The 18170-nt window shown below is 36.1% G+C and overlaps 1 long non-coding RNA gene across 4 annotated transcripts in view; it reads left to right on the forward strand.

Moving 5' to 3' along the window:
- Positions 1-16535, forward strand: part of LOC145694939 (uncharacterized) — a 337759-nt gene extending 321224 nt beyond the window's left edge. For all 4 annotated transcript variants that reach the window (XR_014133081.1, XR_014133079.1, XR_014133078.1 and 1 more), the window contains exon 3: positions 14549-16535. This is a non-coding gene — a long non-coding RNA (uncharacterized LOC145694939). The remainder of the gene's footprint in view (positions 1-14548) is intronic.
- Positions 16536-18170: the final 1635 nt, after the last annotated feature.

Genomic DNA, 18170 nt, shown 5'->3' on the forward strand with positions numbered 1-18170 from the left:
AAATCTCGCGGCCGAAACATCGCCGCCCAAAATCTCGCCGGCCAAAACCTCGCGGGACAAAATCTCGCCGGGCCAAAACCTCGCCGCCCAAAACCTCGCGGGACAAAATCTCGCCGGGCCAAAACCTCGCGGTGCCAAAACCTCGCCGCCCAAAATCTCGCGGGACAAAATCTCGCCGGGCCAAAACCTCGCGTTGCCAAAACCTCGCCGCCCAAAATCTCGCCGGGCCAAAACCTCGCCACCCAAAACATCGCCGCGAATGAAACTTTTCTTTAAAATTTACCCAATGAGTTTCTTAATATGCCATTTCACATTACAAATACTACTACTACTACTACTACTACTACTACTACTACTACTAATAATAATAATAATAATAATAATAATAATAATAATAATAATAATAATAATAGATACAAAACATCGTGTGCGTGGGCTTTGTCGGGTTATTCCCGTTTCCTCCCAATTTCTTTATTCGATCATTTCCTTCATCCTGGTCATCTACGTCTCTTTTAAACCTACAGGACATAATCAAGGGACGTCGTAAAAACTCATATATTATTTCATACTTTCATAAATATTAGATTTTTGTTAAAATTTTAAGTTTTTGGATGTTCCAAAGTTCACGGAACTAACCCCGTTAGTTGTCATTACTTTCCTTATGCAGACTTTCTTTCCCTATAACCAGTTTAAAAACATCCTGTCGCCCTACCTCCACATTGAAATCCTCTAATACAGAAATAAAATTTTCATATGGTATCGCGGGACTTGGTCAAATACCCGTGATACTTCTTGTGAAACAGCGTCTTTTATACCGTCATCCTTATCATCTGTTGGAACATTTACATTTTGGTCAGGCGAGATTTTGGGTATGGCGATATTTTGGGGCGCGAGGTTTTGGCCCGGCGAGATTTTGGCCCGCGATCTTTTGGGTGGTGAGGTTTTGGCCAGGCGAGATTTTGGCCCCGCGAGATTTTGGCCCGCGACGTTTTGGACGGCGAGGTTTTGGCCAGGCGGGGTTTTGGCCAGGCGGGGTTTTGGCCAGGCGAGATTTTGTCCAGCGAGGTTTTGGGCGGCGAGGTTTTGGCCAGGCGAGGTTTCGGCCCGGCGAGATTTTGGGCCGCGAGGTTTTGGGAGGCGAGGTTTTGGTCCGCAAGGTTGTCGCCGCGAGGTTCTGGCCGCGAGGTTTTGTACCCAAACCATATACATCATAGATTTAGGTTACATAACAAACATGCTTTCTCAGCTTCTAAGTTATTTAGTCCGTTATAAGCCTAATGGAGAAGTACCTTTGGTATTAGATTAGCAAAGAATATGTGTCAAAGATCCTGATATATTAAAGGAAGCCTCTAATGCTCCCACTACACAGTACTTAAAGTTGTCAAGCCATAATGTATCTTTCTTCCAAAGTCTGAAGATCAATTTCAACTTATCTTATGGCAACTTTGTTCGTAGGAATTCTGGCAAAATGTTGTGAAAGAAGACTATGAGGAAGTCAGTTTCAGGTGGAAGAATCAGCCTCTGTTGGAATCTTCGCATATGGATTCAGAAAATGATTGTGTTAAATTGTGAATTTCAATTATTGATTATTACGTGTAGTAAAATATTGAAAGCAATATGATGCAAAACAGGTTGAAAACAAAGTTTGTTATTAAGAGCTTACATTGTTTCAGTGTTTGTATTTCAACTGTAATGAAACGCAACAAAGTTTACAAAACCTTACATCTAGTATTTCATTGCGTTTTATGTTTGTTGTAAAGGACACTGTTTTGAAAAATGTGACGGATTTTATCGTTTATATAGTGTCGACATCTTTCATAGTAAGTGTCGATTTCTCCCGCAAAACTTCCAAAATCTATTGATCCGCACCATTCCGTTTATATGCTCTTGCATTTACAAGTATTGCATTTAAGGGGAAGAGTTTGTGTTTCCTAGCTAGTGCAAGGATTATTGTCAAGTGTTATTTTCTGTCAAGCTTTGGCGAGTAGTGTCGAGTTGTGTCTTAACGTGTCGAAATGTCCCTAAATGACCCTATATACAGACAAAATGATATTTGAAATGATCCCGAAGAATGTTCCCCTAAAGTATTGTAAAAATTCATGAGTACTGGGAAAACTATAGCAAATAAAATGTACTACTTATGTATGTATTCTGTTTATGAAGTATGCAATATCAAGAAGTAACTATGGAAACCACTTCCAGTTTGAGCAGATATATAAAAGCCTAAACAAAGTTTATTCGTGGAAAGCTAAATCTGTGTCAATAAAACCACTATTATAAATTTATTACCGTTTTCGCTCTATGGAAATTAGTATTAGAACCGGAAGTAATAGTAAATTTCAACCACTTCCGGTTTTGATGATGGTATGTTCTCTTGAGATGCTGAATCGATTGTTAAAAAACGCTTCTCACTATTTATTACCGTTTTTACAGTTTTATCTTGATCAGCGTTGAAATCGAAATGCTTGATTTCTACCACTTCCGGTTTGAATAGAGCGTTAATGAAGAAGATGGAGCCTATTCATGGGACTTTGAATCGATTGCAGAAAAAACACTTCTCGATATTCCTTACCGTTTTTGCTCTATTGAAATCAATATTGAAAACCAGAGGTACTAATAAATGTCAACAACTACCGGTTACCATAAACTGCCGTGTTTAGTGATGGTATGTTCTCTTAAGAGAGACGCTGAATCGATTGCAAAGAAACAGTTTCTTGACATCTATTATCGTTTCCGTTATATAGTGGACAACATTGAAACCGGAAATGGTTGATTTCTAGCACTTCCGGTTTGAATATAGGATTAATGGAGGAGATGGAACCTATTCTTTGGACGCAGCATCGATTGAAAGAAACCGCTTCTCGATATCTGTTACCGTTTTTGCTCTGATACTTGTCGACAGACGAACGGGCATAACCGTTCTATAAGACTTCAGACAATTATGCATAGCATAGTTTAGAAGTCTCAAAATGAATTAACTTATCATTATTATTAATCAGGGCCGGATCCAGTATTGTCTGAACGGGGGGTGCACTAACAACTATCAAAATAACCAATCACACAGAAACTTTTCAAAGTGACGTGTAACAATGTTCTTTACTCCTGACAACATTTATGCATAGAACTGAGGAAAATATTTTTAAAAGGATCGCAAGTGTTATGCAGGAAAAAAATGTTTTTCTCTCTTTCTGGCTTCTGTTTTCTTCCCTACTTGACAAATGCTATATTCTTTTGAATGCTTTTCCTTCAACCTTTCGAAAATGGACTTAAACTATTGCTTTTGCTAAGCTCTGCTTTGTTTAAGCTCCAAACGGAAACATGATGCCAGAAAGTTTCGGAAAGGGTTGCTATTTTCATTACTACTTTCTTATTTTAGATAGTGTATATTTACAACGAAGGGGGTGCACGTGCACCTTTGCACCCCCCCTAAATCTGGCCTTGTTATTAATATTATTAAAAACATTATTATTATTTGCAACTACAGTGCTTTAAAGTGTCAGATAAAGAACACATTACAATAGCGAAGATTGCCTAATTATTTTTAATGTTAATTTCCCATAATAATTAGTATTACCTTACACCTCACGACCCGCATAAAACATTTGTTCACCTCTCACGACCTTTCAGAATTCGTATACATTGTGAAAAAGAGTTCTCTATTTTAAAATGAGGAGAGAGAAAGAGAGAGTGGGCGTACAAAAGTGCACACTCTGAAAGAATGCATCTGGTAACCCTATTGCAGTGGCTACTGTCTTAGAATAAGCGTCTTTGTGCAGGTGTGGATCTGTGTTGATTGCATGATGATTTAAGTAAAACTTTGTATATATGTGTAACTAATTTTTTTAAATATATATATATATATAAATTGTGTAAAGATTGTGATAGCTTGTCCTTTTAGATAACAAAGTCAGTTGGAAATCCTTTTGTGATGCTGCTATTAAAAGAAAATTCAGCATCTTCTAGGATTTTTTTGCTGTTCTTTGTTACTTTCGTCTATCTTCGAGGCAAGAAACTGAAATTCAGAGAGAGAGAGAGAGAAAGACACCACCTTTGCAGGCTCTAGGGAACTTCAGGTAAGGTTGATTGTATATGATGTTTCTCAGCTGATTTCATGTTGATATGAAGAGTACTACAGCTATTTTGTCATAGTGAATGGCTTAGTGGTAAAATGATCAGCTCTTGTGCGGTCGCTGGTTCGATCCAGGCGTATATTTCCCAGAACTATGGAATTTTTAAGTGTTTCATTTCATTGTGTTGTGCTGATGGTTAGGTATAATTTCATTATGGCTTACTGTGGCGATATGTATGTGTATAGGGAGCACGGTGGGTCAGTGGTAGAGTGCTTATCTCTCTAGTACTTGAGGTTCGTGGTTCGATCCCCGGCCAAGTAAGTGGTGGACAACATTGTGCCAGTGGGTTTTCTCAGGTACTCTCGTTTCCTCCATTTTTTCATTCCACCAAGTCTTCTATCACCATTCACTTGCCTTAATCGTCATTTCCCTTAGACTAAAGGGCATAATAGCAGGACGTTAAACTGAAAGATTTCATTTCATTTCATGTATATGTATAGCCCAACAGGAATGACTTGATCACTAGCTCAGTTGAAATTACAGCTAAATATTCCATCACCAACTATAACATAGTCCATCATATACTTCATTAAAGAATATCATAAGCATCACAATTATCAGTACAACTCGGTACCTACAGCGTTATCCATTACAATGACCACAATATTTTCATCTAAATAGTAGGTGAACAATTTCGTACCATTTTCAACCAGCCTTTCCTTCCTTAAATAGTTGAATTAACAGGGTATTGACCCCAATACACCTGTATGTTATTCGTGCATTGCCTTTCATAAGAGGAAGATAGAACTAATTCCAGTATAGTAGATGTAATTTATAATTCCAGGTATAACTTCTTTTTTATAAAAAAAAAAAAAAAAAAAACGTTTCGACATGCTATTTGACACAAAGCGAGAAAGGAGTACAAGACAGACTATTGTTTAAAAATTCGTCGAAATAAAAGCTTCGCTACGGTAGGAGATATATTTGTCAACAGCTGGCTAAAAGATTAAGAAGAGAAAAGGTTCCTGATGATTTTTTTTAGGTGTCGAAGGATTCTGATACAGAAACGAAAAGGGGTAAAAAAAAAAATAAAAAATAAAAAAAGGTAGTCGGTGGAAAATGAACAGAAGGATGAATGATAAAGGGAAGTACCGTGGCGAACTTCTTTCAGAAAAAGGTTAGAAAGGGGAAAAAAAGGAAAATGAGAAAGAATAATACTGATGATATAGGGAAAAAAGGCAGTGGGTCTGATGTTTGATAGATTATACTCAATTTCGGTTGCCATTAATCAATAGCAAATTCCATGCATCTCTCCAGACCAAAAAAAAAAAAAAAAAAAAACACCAGAAAGCGATCAGGAAGAGAAAAGTAATGAATACCGCCTTCTCAACGATAGAAAAAAATGGGGGGGGGGAGGAGGAGGATCTCTTTTATTTTGTTTTAGAAAGGTAGAATACATATAAATAATGCTTCTCAAAATATAGTCTGTGGGTTCGTGTGTGGGGGGACGACAGGAAAAGTTACTGCTGCTTCGTCTTATTGTCAAACCAGGGGCTGCGCGCGAACTGAAGAACTTACTACTTCTTAGCTGGGTTTTCCTTTCCTTTGCGGATGGTAGTAGTGGACTTTTATTATTATTATTATTTCTTTAAAGTTGAATGGCCGCAGAGTGTCGGCGTGCGATAAGGTGTGTACAAGCAACGCCATGCGACTCGCTTGAGTGAGATTCAGCAATGCGTAATGCAGTCAACTGATAGCCGCTGGAGCAGCCTGCTTTACACCCTCACCTATTCATCAACGACATTACACTAAGATGGATTGCCTCGTTGCTGACCTGTGTAAGCTATCGGAAAGGAGGTTGTAATCTATATATAAAGTTGGTTGGTTCCCTGCTTCCTTTACCACTTTTCTTCTTTTTCATCATCATCATCATCTTCTTCTCCTTCTTTTCTTTTGGGGTGGGGTCATAAAAAGATGATTTCCTCTTCGTCTCCGGACCTTGCTCGTCAAGAAACACGAGTTTCCACTTAAGCTGGACCTTTTAAGGAAGTTTTGGGATCTGTTTCTCAATAAATTTATTCTTGTTTAAAGAAAAAATAAGCTTTTTATAAGATAACTGTTCAATAACGCAATAAACGAAAAAAATAAGCTTTTATATGATAAAAATGTTCAATAATACAATAATATAATAAATACAATAATACAAGAAAAAATAGACAGTCAGTTTCCGTCCATACAATACTCCACACATGACAAAATTTACGTTTAAAAAATAACATAACCTATCCCAAACCCGTTCACAACTTCAAAACCGTTACAACTTTTGGAAAAATAACTTCACTGTTGGATTCCCTTTGAGCGAGAATATTGTTTAATATGTCTCACGACCATGTTGCCGTTTAAAGTAAACAAGTTGATTCCAATATAGCGGCTATCAAGTTGGCAGGCGACAAATTTAACCATATGGTAATGTTTCTCCTTATCAACCAACATTGATCCCAATTGACTTAGGATCGACTGCATTTACAGTTCTCAAATATTTAGCCCGGTCCAGACTTTTGGCCACACCCTGTCTATATATACGCATTTGCACATGATTATAACTTTAATTATTTCTAGGCAACGGCGTATGATTGAAATTTCGTGCGAGCGAGACCAGGATTGGATCGAAATATGTTTCTGAGTTCATGTTTCGATCGTACGTTCGTTGAGAGGCTTTTGATTCTACGGCATTTTGGTCCTACGCCGCATTCACCCTTCCCACTTACCAGAGGCAGAAAGAAATCTAGTTTGCAACTAATATGAGTGATCGGTATCCAAACACAGCAGATCACTTGATTATGGCAGATAAAAGCGAGTATCGTCAAAATACGTTATGGATTCTAAGAATCTCTATTGAGAATTATAGCCAGCTAATGTCTTGAGACTTATTAGACCATTTCGAAGAAGAAACTATGTAGTGTTCCCAAGAGGTATTAGTGGTTCAAAGTATTTGACGTTGATCCGTTCAACCATCTATATTACATATGATGGGCACTATTTCTGTACTTCATTATGTTCCATCTTGTGAAGGAAGAGGCATGGGAACGTGGAAGAGAGAGCCTTTAGTGAGAGAGAAAAACCAATACATAACTGGGATTGAATCGAGAACCGAAAAAAAAAAAATCCTTTCTGTCCCATCTTCTCTGAATCTTCAGCCCTTCCCTTCCACACAAAGTGAAATATGAGTCTTCCAACCAGACCTATTTTCTTCAGCGATTTGCTCGATAAATTTCTAATCTATGATTTATGATTGTGCATCGCTTGAGAAAGAGAGAGAAAGAGAGACAGATAGAGAGAAACGCATACATCGCAGTGCACACATGAACACATACATACACACACGCTCACACATTCATACAAAAAGAAAGAGAACCGTTTTTTGACCTGCTAAACGCCTCGGAGAATTTCAAAAGAGAAAGATGTGGGGGAAAAAAATCTTTTGTTACTGATGGTTGCTGTCAAAGTGAAAGAATTAAAAAAAAAAAAAAAAAAAGCTTTTCTTTGGAGATCTTATCTGGGAGATGGAAAGTTTTTGATAATGGTTTTATCTTTTCAAATGATCATTCTGATACATTCGATTTTTCTATTTGCCATTTTCCCACATAGAAAAGCTTATATACTTAATACTTCCACTTCTCTTCAGATATCCGATTTACTAAAATCTATATTACTTGTAATTGTACACAAGAACATGAACATACTTGTAGGTCAAGTACTGCTTCTAAAGTGGCTGTTCTCAATTGGGATTATACTTTTTACTTTTCAATGCTTCTGGTGTTATTGGTTTATCAAATCAAGGCAGGCAAAAATTCGACCTTCATGTCTTTTTTTTAATAGCTAGCTGAGCTAGTTCATTTTTGCCTTTTAATACAAAAGTACTCGAAACTTCGGATTTTATTATTATTATTATTATTATTATTATTATTATTATTATTATTATTTTACAAATATATACACTGTTTCTATTAAATAGAAAATCTTGGATCTTTCTTTTTTCAATCTGTAATTGCTATCATGCAGTCAGATAAATGATCTATGATAACTGTTCTTTTAAAATATGTCTAGTATATTAAGATTTTTTTAAAAAAATAAAAAAGAATGGTCTTCAGGAAACATTCAGACTTCTCCTAGTGTTGTAGGGAGTTCTACTCAAACGTCAATTTGTTATAATACTGATCTTTGGTATTTACAGGGCTACCTACAAACTACATCATTGAGATTTTAAAAAAGGGCTACAGAATAGTAGATTTAAACCAGGTAGCAGCTAAGTTTAAATCAAATAGAATTAGAATTTTAAAAATTTACAAAAAAATTGGGATAGTTTTGATTTTAAAACTAGGTAAGAACCTGAAACTAAGTTTTAAATATTCCATAAAACCAATTTTGGTATTATTTTATATATTGTGCGATTAAGGTAGTTGGCGTCTGACAGAAGCACATGCTGTAAAATAAACGAAGGTGAAGTTTGTCAATCACAACAGTTTTCTTTTATGCTATTTCTAGGCAAGCAAGGATACTGATCGCGCTATTGCTGATAGTCGAATGTTGAATCTTCTGTCAAATATGTGAAGTATTATATGAAAATTATACGTTTTTAAACCATCCTATCATATTGTTCCGATAATAGAATTGTGACTTAAATTCGTAGACAGAGTTGCTTTCTATTTTTACAGAGCCTTTGCCAACACCATTTCTAACGAAACATGTGTTCTGACCGTCAGATGCCAGCGTTCCTTAACCGCACAGTAGAGCAGAATCAATTACAATATTTTAGAGATAATAAGAGAGTATAAAGTACACTTACATTACACTGAAAAACATATTAATATTAATACTTTGCATATAAAATTAGAAATAAATGCTTACAATCCATTCAAGACCGAAAACATTTTCTTTTCTACATGGGCAATATTCATTTTAATTATTGGTTTCACTATAATTACATTCAAATACAGGTAGATTAATTCTTAGAGTGAGAGATAGAATAAAGCATTATGCCTTACTTCTAGAAGATGCGTGAGATACTTTCTCAAGGACATTTCGGATTTTATCGCTATGTTGAGTACGGAGGTTTTGCCTCTGATTTTTAAGTCTCTTACGAGCTCTCTTGTGGTTAAACAATTATCGCACGCGCCATTGACGTGGGAGACCCCAGTTGAATTCCCAGTGGTGGCTCATGTGACTCGGATCACACGTTAAGCTGTAGATCCAAGTCTCATATAGCCTCGCCGCTGAAAGGGACGTTAAACTTAAAAAAATGAAATCGTTTGTTCATGGCACTAATATATACTGGTAAACTCTACGCGGAGCATTGTTGTATATGTAAGCATTCGTCGGGGGTTCTTGATTTCACTGAAATGTTACTTTACACAGGTGAGTACACAGAAATTATTCTTGAAAGGGTTCAAGCTCCAATACATGTAAGACAGCCATACAAAAAAAAAAAAAAAAAAAAAAGTTCTGTGAAGTGGACCCTAGAGTATAGATTCGATGTATTTTGGTACACAGAATCCAAATTTCGAAACCCCAAGATAATCTACCATGTCGTTTCTTTTTTATGGGCGAAAAACTTTAGCGATTTTGCATAGGGAGAATACACGTAAGACAGCCATACAAAAAATAAAAAAAGAAAAGAAAAAGAGAAAAGCTCTGTGCAGTAAACCTCGTTGTATGGATTTGATCTATTTTGGTACACAGAATCCAAATTTCGAAACCCCAGGACGATTGACCTTGTTCGCCGAAATTTTTCGCCCATAAAAGAAAACTGACAAGGCGAATTGTCCTGGGGTTTCGAAATTTGGATTCTGTGTAACAAAATAGATCAAATCCATACAATGGGGTCTACTGCACAGTTTTTTTTTTTTTGTATGGCTGTCTTACGTGTATTCTCCCTATGCAAAATCGCTAAAGTTTTTCGCCCATAAAAAAAGAAACGACATGGTCGATTGTCTTGGAGTTTCGAAATTTGGATTCTGTGTAACAAAATACATTGAATCCATACCTTGGGGTCCAGTGCACGGAACTTTTGTGTTATTGTGCACCCGAAAAGACTATATCATCATCATCATCATCATCATAGGTATTCTGCCTTTATTGGCAGGTCACTTGCCGCAGCTGAGAAGCTTCCATGCTCCACGATCCTCCGCTAACCTTTTCGTCTTCGCGTATGATCTTTCTGTTTTTATAACATCCATTAATTGTAGTCCATTAATTGTAGTCTCCTTCGCCCCCTCCCTCTCTTTCCCGCCACCGTACCCTCTAGGACGTCCCTCATGATACAATCTCTTCTTAGGCAATGTCCCAACCAGTTTCTCTTCCTCTTCCTAATAATATTTAAAAGTGTTCTTTTCTCACCCACCATTTCTAACACTCTCTCATTCGTTTTCCGCTTGACCCAACTAATTCTTTCCATTCTTCTCCACACCCACATCTCGAAGGCTTCCAGTCGATTTTCATCACCTTCACGTAATGTCCACGTTTCTGCCCCATACAGTACAACACTCCACACGAAGCATTTTATGAGTCTTTTTCTCAACTCTTTATTCAAGGTCCCACAAAACAGACTTTTCTTCCTCCTAAAGGCTTCTTTCGCCATTCCTATCCTTGCTTTTATTTTACGTTCGCACTTCAAGTTATTACTAAGAATACTACCCAGATATCGAAAACTATTCACTTGTTCTATTTTCTCCCCTCCTACTTTTATATTTGACACAGACCCCTTCGTTCCAATAAAAGAATATAAGGAGTTGTAAAATACTTCCACCGATATTTTCAAGAACAAGAATGATAGAACTAGACCGTTTTTATAAGAGAAAGAGTACATATGAAGTGTAAGATCAAATTTTCATGTTACATCAATTATTTCCCTGTTACACAAATATAGCTTTATTGAGGAAATGCACAAATGTATGTTGAGTTTGGATTTTTTGGGGGGGAGGAGGGGGCGAAAGGGGATCCAGACTCGGTGCACACCGACCGTGGGTGCGGCCCTAGCTGTACAGGAGAGAATATTCAGGGGAATCCTTGGTCCATGTTAAGATTAGGATGCATAGTAAATAAAGTATGCCGGAAGCTAAATGTTTCACAAATGATTCAAAAACCGTTAGAACATTTGAATTCTCAATAAGAATGGCACATTGAAAAAAGAAAAGAATGAAAAAGTATTAGTAGAAAAGGTTCTTTATTTACATACATATTATATATATTTTTTTCAATCATACTTTCAAACGAAAATCTTTTGATGTTGTACTGATTGAATGCTATCTATTGGATGCTTTACTCGTACATTCGTCAGGTTGATATGTAAAGTTGTTGTTGTTCACTGCATAAAGATGAAGAATGACGTTTGAATAAGGAAGATGTTAGAAAGAAACCTTTTATATGTGTAAGAAAGGGTTGAAACCATGCACTAGATGTAAAACTCTTATTGAACGCTTCAATCTAAATGCACCCGACGGGACTCCCGAGCGATTTTTTTTTTAAATGGAATAAGGTGCATGCTTACCCCACACAGGAGGGGTCTTTAACATGAAAAAAATCTTCCAAAGAAAGTTTGAAAAAAAAAGATTTCACGTTTTTTTCTTATACTATAGTCTCTCTAAAGAGTGTGTGACGTGGACGCTTCTTTTGTATAAGAGCTAAAAAAAAAAAAAAAAAAAAAAAAGTGAAGCTGTTCGGATCTCACATAGATTAATCCGAGTCGCTCGTGAGTTGCAGAAAGCACTGTGACCTAGAGTTTGAAGGGATGAACTCAACGGGGTGTCTGTTCTGAGTGAGAGAAAAAAATTTACCTCCTGCCGCATTACGGTACGCCCTATTCCACCTTCTTCGACACCCGTTTAATCGCTATCGTCACCCCGCTCAAATACTATATAATACTGGAACTAACTAACGATTCTTTATATATATATAAAGATTAGAATTAAATTAGTTTTTTAATGGAAAGTTTGAGTCTAATGCTTTTGGTTAATATCGGGTATATTATGTATATACTATTAAATCTACTATTTTGTATCTTTTAATTTCTATTCTGCAATCATATTCCTTCTAACACTCTATAGAGGGCACCACGGTGGCCCAGTAGTAGAGCACTCATCTGTGGTACTTGGGGTTGTTGGTTCTATCCCAGGATAAGAGTTTTGTGGTGAACGATATCACGTTCGTGAGGTTTTCTTGAGGTTCTGCCGTTTTCTTCCACACTCTTATTCAATCAATTCTCTCATAATTTTTCGTTAATTATCTGCAATCTTTAGACTACAGAGAATAAGTGTAGGACGTAAAACAAGAAATATCTAACAGTTTATCAATATTTTTTTCCATAAAGCGATGAGACTATACTGCTCCATATTTCAAAATGATTGTTCTCTCTTTTAATTAACAGAAAAAAAAATTGAATCCCTTAGAAAGGCCTAAGGGCTTTACGGAAGGAACCAGGTATATCAAAGACACACACGCTGGTCACTAGAACAGCGCGAATGGCTGAGAAGAGTACTTACACACCATATGTTACACCGCATACATTAATATGTGTTTATGCATATTTTTCAGTATATCTGATATACGTATATTTAAAACAGAAAGAAACAATTCCTTCTTTGAAAATAAATAATGTGTCTTTGAATTCTCTCGATGTCCTCCCGTTTTCTACTACATTCTCAATTCACCAATTTATTCCTATTAATTCATTTTCAGTAGTCATCTGTTGTCTCATTCAGTCTACAGAACATAACTGTAGGACACAAAACTATAGATTTCATTTCATGTCATAGAATACTTATGCTAAGTAGATTAAAGAATTGAACGATTGAAGAAAACATACTGAAATGAAGTTAGTGAGAGAGAACGATAGAACGTCGAGAATATCTACGATGTTGTTGACCGTAATTTCAACGACCCTTCTCCCCGAAGATAAGCACTCTATAACTGATCCATCTCGCTCCTTATCTCGTAAGTAAAAGAAAGTAGCATATTCTTTCTTTCATATTATGTTATTTTTAACTGACTTTCGGTTGTTTATCAAAAGTTTAAAAGTCCTTGCTGCTGGTCTAGTGGCTAGCGCACATCATTGCTACATGGATCCTAGATTTGATTCCCAGTGTGAAAGCTTTAAAAAAAAATTTGAACACATTACAGAGGTTCTGATTCCACTTTAAACTGTAGGTCCACGTCTTATATAACCGTATGCTGAAAAGGACGCTCCAATCGACCAAAAAAAAGTGTGAAAAATATGAGGTGTTTCAAGCTATCAAGCACCGTATCAACTTATCTAGAGACTTCAATTTAAAAGTACCATATACAAATGTTGGTCATATCAGGTTCATGCTGAGTTCGAGAACATGTAAGATAGACTTTCAAGAGTAAATTTGTTTAGTTGAAAAAGAAAGTACTGTACTAAGCAGTGTATGCGACAATATATATTTTACGAGACAAGGTCTGGTATTTGATGCGAAACATAGTTCCTTTATCTTTTATATTCTTATATATTATATTTTTTATGTTTCCATGCTTGTTTTACAACCTGGAATTAGGAATCCATATTTTTTTTTTAAGAAAATAGAAAAAAGCACAATTTCTATTCTTCATCCTAGTTAGTTGCAAACAGCTATTAAATAGCTTACATTATTTTCTTTTCATTTTTTTTAAAGCTTCAGCCATTTGACCACCATTATGAATCTTAGATTGGTAACCAATAATGAGTCACTCTTCTTGCAACTAAAACTCTCAAAATGTTTGATGATAATAGGAATTGTATTCATGTTCATTCTTGCAGTTATTGATTTACTGGTTAGTTAATTAGAGTTTAACGTCCCATTTTAGGAGTGAGGCAATATTGGATAGGACTTAATGTTTAAAGTTGCGAACCACTACAAAACTTGAGTTTATATCGGAATCAAGTACTCTTACCGGGAATCGAACCCGAGGTAGTGCGCATAGAAAGCAAATGTATTTCAATTTTTTCTATATAAATTTAACTGATTTATTCTACGTATTTCAGTAGTTTGGTTTCATTTTTATTCTGTTTCACCTGGATCAAGTGAATTACTTTTATTTTACTGCGTACAAATTCGACAAAAAAAAAAAAAAAACTAACACTGAAACATGGAGGATAGTTAGAAAATCTTATATTCTTCAGTGGGATTCGAGCCATAGTACCTCGTAATATACAGTATACAGCCTTACACCTCAAACAACTCGCCTATGGTCACCAGCAACCACTCAGCCACGAAGGGGGACATAGATTCGTATATGCTAAGTGTTCAGATTAATGAAAATGTGCATGAACAAGTACTTCTCTGATTGATGGAGGTATCATTGTAATATGGATTAGGATTTCCATATAGCTTGTAGTAGATATTACTAGATCCCTTTAACTAATAGTAATAGATTTGTAAATAAACCATTTGTTTATGTAAGTTTTTTTTTTCTTTGCCTTGCAGTTAAATAAATTTATGACAAAGTTATAGTCGAAGAATTTGCGGAGGAAATGAGACAAATTAATGGATGAGGAGATGTGAGGTTTGAGCAAAGCAGAAGAAAGAACTATAGTAAACAGGAGGAGGAATTACCCTTATGAACTATTATGTATCATTTTGTAAAGAATATAATATCCAGGAACATCAAAATGTAATGTCACGTACATACTTGTAACAGAATGTAATATAGACTTAAAAGAATGCTATAATTATGTAAAGATTCTCGTAATACTTAGTGCAATATTGCTAATTAACAACAATACCAGCTGGTTACATTTTCCTTTACCTTGAATACCTATTTACATCAGCATTTCGATAAATTTCCAGATTGGAAAAAGATAGAAGTTAACGTTGATGTTAGATCAGACAGATCGAGTAGCATACAGAGAATTTCATCAAGGAAAATGTTCAAGCATCCAAGCTTATATAGCTTCAGGATACGCACGATATTTATATACATATCTTGATATGGAAATTGTTTATTTTGTCATAATATGTATCTTACTCAAGTCGATAGGGGGTTAAAACTTGGAGTAGTAATTCCTTAATAACTTTGCGTACACCATTACGTAGATCAGATCAGAAGACAAAAGACTGAAAGAGACGATGTCGACGAGATCAGGAGCCATCACACGAAAAGTCGTTAGGTTAATCGGGGCAGAAGTAAAACTTACAATGTTAGAGTGAAAAAGAGTCGAGATTGAGAAGTGTCTATCTGAAGACCCGATCCTGAAAAGCCGCCAGGAAGAAGAGACCAGCAAAGAACTTAGAACAACGAAAAGCTTGTCTTGAGACGTTTTCATCGATCTGCCTTAGTTAACTATCATTCTGTTCAGAATAGGTTTACATAAAAAAAAAAAAAAGACAACACAAAGTATAAGGTAATATGCTTGACATCCCTCTGAGTTCTTTATTTTACCTTAGTTTCCCCTTCTTCTTCTTTTCTTTTACCTTTCGTCCTATCTTTCTGACTTTTGTTTGATTTCTTGGACTAGATGAGAGATTATTAAGTCCTAGAATAAAGAAATGTCAGTTCTTATTCTCGTACATCCCATTACAAGAGGACCTACAAAGCCAGAATTTCCCTGCTCATGCAATTTGTAAGAATCCATCTCAAAGTGCGCTCAGTAATGCAAAATATTACGATTAGTTGTTAAAAGATAGGATTTTCTAGGAATACTTAAGGTAATAATATCATGTACTCTAATCCCTTAACAACGTCTAGGTTCTACAAATAAGGTGTCAAATCTTCTCTCCTCTCGGACCTATCCCTACTCAAAATCAACTACTGTCTCTTTTAGCCTAGCCGGCATAACCGTGGAACGTGAAACTTCAAAATTTAATATTTTTTCAAAATCAACTAACAAGGCAGATACCCCGGTGTAACACACCGATTTTGATAATATTGCAGAGACATAGAGAACATCAAAAAAGAAGCAACACGTATTTTTTTTATATCGGCCAAGAGCACTGAAAGGGTCAAATAGGGACATAAAAATGGGGTCACAATAAGATTATGTGGAATATATTGAGAACGAGAAGAGATATCCGAAAAGGTTAAATGTACGAAATATTACCCATAGTCAACACAAGGCAATGAGGTAGAAAGCGCCATGCAAAGAAAATAAAACATCCGGAAATGGACCAACCACGTGTACAACATTGTCGCAATGTGTTACGGAAATAAGCGAAAGGGTGGTAAGGAGCAAAAAGAAAGAAGAATCGAAAACAGAAAATACGTGTTTTTGCTTTGGGTGCATACGTCGGCAGTATGCAGAAGAGACGCAGATTCATCTCAATGCACGAGGATGGGAGAATACGCAGGAAGGATCCAAAAGCTGTTCCTATAGGCAGCCAGCGTGACATTACTGCGTAGTGGGTTGCATATATCGCGTAATTTTAACAAAAATACATAGTAGAATGTAATAGCCGGTGGTCCACATACGTAAGATAAGCAGAAACAGTAATATCAGTAACACGCATGAGTATCAACATTACAATACTAGGAAAATACGCATACAACATAATAGTAATAGTAAAATCTTTGTTTTTGTGTTACTACTGCATACACACATTTTCGTTTCCAACATTGGTGGACAATCACCGTGTGCGTGGGTTTTCTCGAGGTTCTCCCGTTTCCTCCCACTTTCTTCATTCCACCATTTCATTCATTTCTCATAATCACCGTCTCCTTTAGCATAACCGGCATAACTGTGGGACGTAAAACTCAAAGATTTCATTTCATTTCATTTTTTCGTTTCCAACATCTATTTCATCATTGATCTCATTACGCGATATATGCAACCCACTGCGCAGTACTGTCTCGCTGGCTATCTATACGAACGGCGTTTGCATCCTTCCTGAGTATTCTCCCATCTTCGTGCATTGAGATAAATGTGCACCCAAAGCGACAGATGTATGCACCCAAAGCAAAAACACGCGTTTTCTGTAGATGTTGTACACGTGATTGGTCCATTTCCGGATATTCTACTTTCTTCACATGGGTTCGTTCTACCTCATTACCTTGCGTCGCGACTATGGGTAGTATTTCGTCCATTTAACCTTTTCAGATATCTCTTCTCGTTCTTGATATATTTCACATAATCTCTTTTTGACCTCATTTTTATGTCCCTATTTGACCTTTCAATGCGCTTGTTGGCCGATATAAAAATAAATACGTGTCGTTTCTTTTTTGATGTTTTCTATGTCTGTGCAATCTATCAAAATCGGCGTGTTACATTGGGGTACCCTCCTTGTAAGATTTAAATATTTGGTACATGAATAAAAAATAGTGTGCTTGAGGAAAATATTGCCGTATTATATTTAGACAAAATATTTTCTTGGCAATTTCGTTGGATTTTATTTATTACTTTTACTTATCATCTTACTAGTGAAATACGAGGGCTTTCCTAAAAATAATTCTAAAATATCTAAGCGAGTTTGAGGTTCATAGAGGCAGGCCTGCAAGTTTTTAAGTTAATATCCAGACTCTGTCCTATTTCGATTTTGTAAATCACGAAACAGTGTTTTGGATTAATTACAATTTATGCTCTATACAATTATAAATGATCATAGCAGGTAACAGAAATCTATAGAGACTATAGTTCGCGATCGATAATCGTAGCTCGAGGCATCCAAATCATAGTAATATTTCGGCAAAAGAGCGAGGCAAGTATTCAAGCACATAAATTCATTGGAATATTCAATATGCAAATATGCGTATCTCAGATTTCATGATTTAAGAAATACGCCAGTAGAACTCGTAAAATCATATAAGGTAAGGATGTTAATTCAAAAATCACAATTTTTGAGATACGTCAGTTTATAATTCCAAGGACGATAATGGAAAATAATGGATTAGGAATGTAATTTTGTTCATTTTGCATGTTTAAACTTAAAATAATATTCAAATAAACAAGCTAGCAAGGAAGATGTATTTATCTAATTTTCAAAGGCATGGTGTTCAATCGTAGAGTGCTCAAAGTCTGGTGCAAGCAGTCGTTCTTTTAGAAAAAGTGTTCCGGGTGGGGACGTAGTATTCCTGGGGGGCACTTCTGGTACTAATTTATTTATTATTATATTATAG

This window comes from Thermobia domestica, chromosome 9 (genome assembly GCF_964235325.1).
Source record: "Thermobia domestica chromosome 9, izTheDome1.hap1.1, whole genome shotgun sequence".
Taxonomy (NCBI): domain Eukaryota; kingdom Metazoa; phylum Arthropoda; class Insecta; order Zygentoma; family Lepismatidae; genus Thermobia; species Thermobia domestica.